Source organism: Mustela erminea, chromosome 6 (genome assembly GCF_009829155.1).
Source record: "Mustela erminea isolate mMusErm1 chromosome 6, mMusErm1.Pri, whole genome shotgun sequence".
In the NCBI taxonomy this organism is placed as follows: Eukaryota; Metazoa; Chordata; class Mammalia; order Carnivora; family Mustelidae; genus Mustela; species Mustela erminea.
In genome coordinates, this window is record NC_045619.1 from 118610171 (window position 1) to 118617828 (window position 7658).

Genomic DNA, 7658 nt, shown 5'->3' on the forward strand with positions numbered 1-7658 from the left:
ACATGGGAAAGACATAGAGTCCTTAGAGACATTCTGACATATTGAAAGTCCCTTATCCTGTCTAGGAATTCCATGATTCTACAGTTTATGAAACAAAATCAGGGACAGAGGAGACTGATGTATGGACAACACTCAGATGCTTCCAAGTCAAGTCTAGCACAAGATGATGAGGCTATGAAGTAAGGTGGAGGTAGCAGAAAGGAAATGGGAAGGGTGACAATGTGTACTGAGAAGTGACAGTCATTAGGGTTTGATAATGGATTGTTTAAGCGAGTTAACTTGACTGACGTCAAAGCCTGCCTGGTTCTAGCCCCTGCTCCATCACTGATTATCTGTGTGACCTTGGATAAGCCAGTTCTGCTCCAAGAAAAGGTTTTATGAGACATCAGTAATCCTTGTAGATTCATGTATTTTCTTATCCCACATCTCCTGACCCAAAACACCTTCACTCAGCTTACATATTTCCCTTTCATCAACATGGGAATGGTGGAGAATTTATGAAATGTTGTCACCTTGTTGAAATGAGAAAATTAAAGTTATTTTAATAACTATTAGCACCCCATATTCAGGCACTCTGTGCTACATTTCATAATCTAATCAATTGCTGCCTTTCTCTCCCCAGTTTATCAGTGCCTGAGTCTCTCTTCCTCTCTATCTGGTCTCAACTCCATGACTGGTCACCTGAGTTCCTCTCCTGTCTTTCACTCAATTCTTTTTCACCTAGTCCCTCTTGCCCACTTACCCACCAAGCCCTCATCCTTGCATTGGTACTATATTCTACCTTCTCTGCTCCAAACACAAAGCTAGGAATAATGAAAACTGGACAGTGTCTACCAAGTCATGGCTACACCTGAAAAAGGTCCTTAGCTTGATCAATCAGTGATTTACTTATTGGCCCACTTGGTTTCTCCTCAGTAACAATTCCAAAGGACAGCCCTGTTCACTAATAAGCTTGACAATACCCGCTCTCATCCTTATCCTCCTCCTGAATCTCTCCATTTTGACTTCTACTGTGCATCTTCTCCTGGTTCTATCCACTGGCTCTCTTTCTCTCACTCTTCTCCTTTGCTTGCACTACGGGAAAAGATGTTCCAAGACCCGCAGTGAATGCCTAAAACCACAGAGAGTACGGAGCCCTATGTATACTACTTTTTCCTATACACACATACTTATGATAAAGTTTAACTTATAAATTAGGCAAAGTAAGAGATTAACAAAAATAACTAACAAAATGGAACAATTATAACAATATACTATTATAAAATTAGGTGAATGTATTCTGTGTGATAATACCTTATTGTACTATACTTATCCACTCTTCTTCTTGCAATGATGTCAGATGATAAAATGCCTACATGATTAGATGAGGTGAGGAGAAAGACATAGGCATTGTGATACAGCATTAAGCTACTACTAACCTTCTGACATCAGAAGAAGGATCTGCTTCTGGAATGTGGTTGACTGCAGGTAACTAAAACTGTGGATAGTAAAACCTTGGAGAAGGAGAGATCACTGTAAAAAATCTAAATGGATTAATTACTAGTAAGGGGATTGAATCAGTAATCAAAAACCCCCAAGAAATAAAAGTCTAGGACCAGATGGCTTCACTGGTGAATTCTACCAAACATTCAAGAAAGATTAAATACCTCTTCTTCTTAAACTCTTCCAAAAGGAGGAAGAGAAAAGCTTCCAAACTCATTTTACAAGGATAGCGTTACCCTGTTACCAAAACCAGATACAGATATTATAGAAAAAGAAAACTACAGGACAATGTCTCTGATGAACATAGGTGTAAAAATCCTCAACAAAGTATTAGCAAACTGAATTCAACAGTACTTTAAAAGGATCAAACTCCAGGATTAAGTGGGACTTATTCCAGGTTAAAGCCTCTGCCTTCGGCTCAGGCTATAACCCCAGGGTCCTGGGATCCAGCCCCGCATCGGGCTCTCTGCTTGGCAGAGAGCCTGCTTCCTCCTCTCTCTCTGCCTGCCTCTCTGCCTACTTGTGAGCTCTCTCTCTCTCTCTCTCAGTCAAATAAAAAAATAAAATCTTTAAAAAAAAAAGTGGGACTTATTTCTTGGACACTAGGGTAGTTAAATGTCTACAGATCAATCAACATGATAAACCACATTAATAAATAAAAACAAAAATCATATGATTATCTCAAAGATGCAAAAAAAATTTTTCCAAAAAATCAACATCCATTTTTGATAAAAACTCTTAACAATGTGGGCATAGCAGGAATGTACCTCAACATAATAAAGGCCATATAACAAATACACAGATATCATCATACTCAATAGTGAAAAGATAAAGCTTTTCTCTAAGATCAGATAAGAAAAGGATGCCCACTCTCTCTACTTTTTTCAACAGAGTATTAGAAGTCCTAACTGCTGAAATTAAGCAAGAAATAAAAGGCATCCAAATCGTAAGGAAAGAAATAAAACTTTCTGGGGTGCCTGGGTGGCTCAGTGGGTTAAGCCTCTGCCTTTGGCTCGTCATGAGCCCAGGGCCCTGGGATCAAACCCCACATCGGGTTCTCTGCTTAGCAGGAAACCTGCTTCTCCCTCTCCTACTCCCCCTGTTTGTTTTCCCTCTCTCGCTATCTTTCTCTCTTTCTGTCAAATAAGATAAAGAAAATCTTTAAAAAAAAAAAAAAGAAAGAAAACTTTTCACTATTTGCAGATGACATGATACTGTATATAGTAAAACCCAAAGACTACACCACACACACACATTCACACACACATACAAACTGTTAGAATAAATTAATTCAGTAAAGCTTCAGGCTACAAAATTAATATACACAAATTTGTTTCATTTCTATACACTAGAAATGTATTACCAGAAAGAGAAATCAAGAAAACATCTACAATTGCCTCAAAAAGAATAAAATACTCAGGAAGAAATTTAGCCAAGAAGGTGAAAAATCTGTACCCTGAAAATGATCATGACACTGATAAAAGAAGTTGAGGACAATACAAACAAGTTGAAAGATATTCCATTCTCATGGATATGGAGAATTAATGTTGATAAAGTGTCCATATTACCCCAAGAAACAATAGATTCAACCCAATTCCTATCAAAATGCCAATGCCGGGGCACCTAGGTGGCTCAGTGGGTTAAAGCCTCTGCCTTCAGCTTAAGTCATGATCCCAGGGTCCTGGGATCGAGCCCCACATCAGGCTCTCTGCTCAGCAGGGAGTCTGCTTCCCTTCCTCTCTCTCTGCCTGCCTCTCTGCTTACTTGTGATCTCTGTCTGTCAATAAATAAATAAAATCTTTTTTAAAAAATGCAAATGCCATTTTTCTCAGAACTAAAACAAAGAATTCCAAAATTTGTATGGATCCACAAAAGACCATGTATACCAAAGTAAGCCTGAGAAAGAACAAAGTTCAAGGTATCATGTTCCTTCATGTAGGAACTTAAATGAAGTTGTAGTGTAGTAATCAAAGCTATAGTAATCAAAACTATAGTACAAAGCTATAGTAATCAAAACAGTATGGCACGAGCATTAAACAGACACAAAAATCAACAAAACAGAGAACCCAAATATAAACCCATGCACATGTGGTCATTTAATTTATACCAAAACAGCCAAAAATACACAACGGTGAAAAGACAGTCTTCTTCAATGAGTGGCATTTGGAAAACTGGACAGCCACATGAAAAAGAATGAAACTGGATGACTGTCTTACACCATATGCAAAAATTATTTCAAAATGGATAAAGACTTGAATGTGAGACCTGAAATCATAAAAATTCTAGAAAATAAATAGGTGGTAAGTTACATGACATCAGTCTTAGCAATGTTTTTTTGGATCTGACTCCAAAGAAAAAGGCAACAAAAGCAAAAATAAACAAATGGGACTATATCAAATTAAAAAACTTCTGCACAGGAAACTATTAACAAAATGAAAAGGCAACCTACTGAACAGAAGAAGACATTTGCAAATCATATATCAGATAAGGAGTAAATTCAAAAAATGTGTAGAGAATTAATGTAAGTCAGTAACAAAAAAAAGATAATCCAATTTAAAAATGGGCAGAGGACCTAAATAGATATTTCTCCATGGAAGACATACAGATGGCCAATGGGCACATGAAAAGATATTCAATATCACTGATCATCAGGGAAATGCAAATCAAAAGTACAATGAAATAATCAACTCACACCTATCAGAGTAGCTATTATCAAAAAGAAAAAAACAGGAAGTATTAGCAAGAATGTGGAGAAAGGAAGGGGTGCCTGGATGGCTCAGTGTGTTAAACCTCTGCCTTTGGCTCAGGTCATAATCTCAGAGTCCTGGGATCGAGCCCCGCAACCGGTTCTCTGCTCAGTGGGGAGGCTGCTTCCCCCTCTCTCCTACCTGCCTCTGCCTACTTGTGATCTCTCTCTCTCTGTGTCAAATAAATAAATGAAATCTTAAAAAAAAAAAAAAGAATGTGGAGAAAGGAGAAGCCTCATTCACTGTTGCTGGGAATGTAAATTGGGGCAGCCATTGTGTAAAACAATATGGAGATTCCTCAACAAATTAAAAATAGAACTACCATATGATCCAGCAATTCCGCTTCTGTGTATCTATCCAAAGCAAATGAAAATGGTAATTGGACAAGATATATGCACCCCTGTGTTCACTGCACATTATTGACAATTGCTAAGATATGGAAACAACCTGTGTCCATCAACAGATGAATGGATAAAAAGATGTGATACACACACACACACACACACACAAACACACACAATGGAATACTACGCAGTTACAAAAGAGAATGAAATCTTGCCATTTGTGACAATATGGATGGACCTTGACGGTATTATGCTCAGTGAAATAAGTCAGGAAGAAAGACAAATATCACATGTAATCTAAAAAATAAAACAAGCAAAACGAAACCAATCCAGATTTATAGAACACAGACTGGTGATTGACAGAAGGGAGGACAATTGCAGGGGCAGGGGGGCAGGGAATGAAATGGATGAAGGGGATCAAGAAGTACAAATTTCTAGGTATAAAATAAATACGTCATGAAAATGTAACATACAGAATAGGGAGAATAGTCAATAAATTGTACTGACCTTATATGGTGACAGATGGTAACTAGACACTGATTTGATCATTTTGCAGCATATATAAAGGTCAAATCACTGTGTTGTTCACCTGAAACATAACATTGTATGCCAATTATACTTCAACAAAAAAGTAGGTATTTTGTCCTCAACTTGCTACTCCTGTCTTCAAATGATTTAATGTACCCCTATTGTTTTAAGTACTACATGGATGCTATACTGGGTTGAACAGTGTTCCCCAAATGTCATGTCCTCCCCTGAACTTCAGAATGTGAGCTTATTTGGAAATAGCATCTTTGCAGAGGTAATTAGTTAAGATGCAATCATATAGAGTTGAGGTGGGGAGGGACTTAAATCTTACATGGTGTCCTCATGAGAAAAGGCCATGAGAGGGAGATTTGAAAGGATGAGTCCATAAGCCAAGGGACAACATGTATTGTAGGCAAACACCAGAAGCTCTCACAAAAGCATGGAACAAATTCTCTCTAGAGCTTCCATTAGGGACTAACTTGGAGGATACCTTGATTTTGCACTTCTAACTTCCAGAAACATGAGAAAATAAATTTCAGTTGATTTAAGTCACGAAGGTTATAGCTGTTTGTTACAGAAGCAATAAGAAACTAATATAGATGCTGGTAACTCACAAAACTATATCACCATCTTAGCCTTCTCTTCCAAGGCCCAAACTTGGGTTTCCAACTCATGTTTGTTTTCACCTGGCTCCTCCAACCTGGTTGTCCTCCCTGTGGACATAACCAATAGAAATCAGGATTTTCCCATCAAAATAGGTTCTTCCGTGTACCCTTTATTCATTCAGTGCCACTACCATCCTTCCTGTCACCCAGGCTGGAGATATGGAATGCAATTTTTATATCTCCTTTTCCCTCACAGGATTTAGTAGCTAAATTCAAGTCTTCATCATCTTTTGACTGAGTTTCTACAAAATCACCCTCCACTGGTCTCCTTCTCCAGTTTTTGTCCCCACCCTTCAATCTCCTCTACATAGCCAAAAGAGTCCTCTACAAAGCAAATCTGACTCTACATTGCTTATAATACTCAAAAACCCTCAAGAATTACCTATAAGATAAATGCCATGCTCTATACTTAGCACAGCAAGGTTCTCCACAATCTGCTCTTACCTACTTCTGTGGACATAGCAGGTACTCCCTGTCACACTCTCTGTGGTCTAAGAACCTTGCATTGGCCCCTGATCCCTATATTTGTTGACTTCTCCCTGTGCCTTTGTTCGTGCAATTGGTCCGCCATGGCTGGTAAATCCTCCACTCCTCCTACCTTCTCCTCCATGGCACCTTTTGTGCTTAATTTGACTCCTGCACTGAGATTTGACTTACTGTCACTTCCCTAAGGAAGCCTGAACAGACACACCACTCAACCCTTCTCTTTCCTATACCTCACCCCACTCCCTCTCTATACTTACTTAATACTTCGAAAACAACTCAAGCTTTGGACTCATTATATTGTTTTATGGTTTGTATTTTTTTTTTTTTTTTTAAATTTCAGGTCCGTTCCTCTCCAGACTACTGGCTTCATAAGGACAGGAACAGTGTCCTTTTCATATTTAATATTTCTATCTCTGACATGTGACAGTTGAGCTGGGGACATAGTATGCCCTCAATTCACATTTGCTGAATGAATAAACAAATGAATGAGGGCCCAACTTATTTACCAGTCACAATACATGTTTCATTTTGATCAGTAAAATGAAGTCTTTCCAGTTACATCATCTCTCCTTTCTACCATTTTCTACCCCTTTAAGTACCAGAGACTGTGGTGGGCTAAAACAAAGTTCAATCAAAATGAAGTGTATGAGTTTAATCTGTTTCAGTTTTGTTTCATTTTCAATACCTAGATATCACCCCAACAAGAGCCAGTTGAGGCAAGTTGAATGGTGGTTCCCCAAAAAGGATGTCCATGTGCTAAAATTATGAATGTAAATATGACCTTCTTTGGAAAAAATGGGTTTTGCAAATATGATTAAATTAAACATCTCATAATAAAATCACAGATGAAATAAGTCCTGGATTACCCAGGCTGGTCCTAAATCCAATGCCAAATGTCTTTATAAGAGGTACACAGAGGACAGTTACATGAAGAAGAGAAAGCCAAGTGAAGACAAGAGAGATTTTGAAGTGATGTAGAAACAAACCAAGGAATTTTTGAACTACCAGAAACTGGAAGAGGCAAGGAAGGATCCTTTCCTAGAGACTTCAGAGGAAGCACAGCCCAGCCAACCCCATGACTTGTGGATATCTAGCCTCCAGAACGATTGGTGAATAAATGTCTACTGTTTTAAATCACCAACTCTTTGGTAATTTCTTAGGGCAACCCTAGAAGACTAATGCACAGGCCATCTTAAATACTTCCAAAGGGAATACCAGAGGACCCAGGCTACAGAGTATACCCCTTGTGGCCCAACTGTTCCTACTCCTGGAAAACTAACACTAAAAGTAAGTAATTTTTATTAGCATAATATTACTGTATAACAAAACAGGATACTTTGTAGTTATTGAGCTCTTATCAAGTACCAATCACTACTGTCCTAACCATTTCACACCTAGAATTCACT